Here is a 224-nt window from a genome sequence, read left to right as displayed (position 1 = left end):
CCATTTCCAGCCTCGAAACCGGCCATTTCCAGCTCAAACCCGGCCGAGCAGGAAGCAGTCCCTCACTGCCTCCAGTTACTTCCGGCACCCGCCGGAAGCTTCGCCGCCACTCACTCGCTGCGCCATTTGCGGCCGCCCGGCGGCGCCGCGCTCCACTTCCTCCCTCTCCCGGAAGTAGCCGGGTCGGAAGTGGCCGCCGATTGGTGATGCTGTACGGTCTATGG

This window comes from Haliaeetus leucocephalus, unplaced genomic scaffold, assembly GCF_000737465.1.
Source record: "Haliaeetus leucocephalus isolate CR32 unplaced genomic scaffold, Haliaeetus_leucocephalus-4.0 Scaffold1000, whole genome shotgun sequence".
NCBI classification, from domain to species: Eukaryota; Metazoa; Chordata; class Aves; order Accipitriformes; family Accipitridae; genus Haliaeetus; species Haliaeetus leucocephalus.
This window is presented reverse-complemented; position numbering follows the sequence as displayed.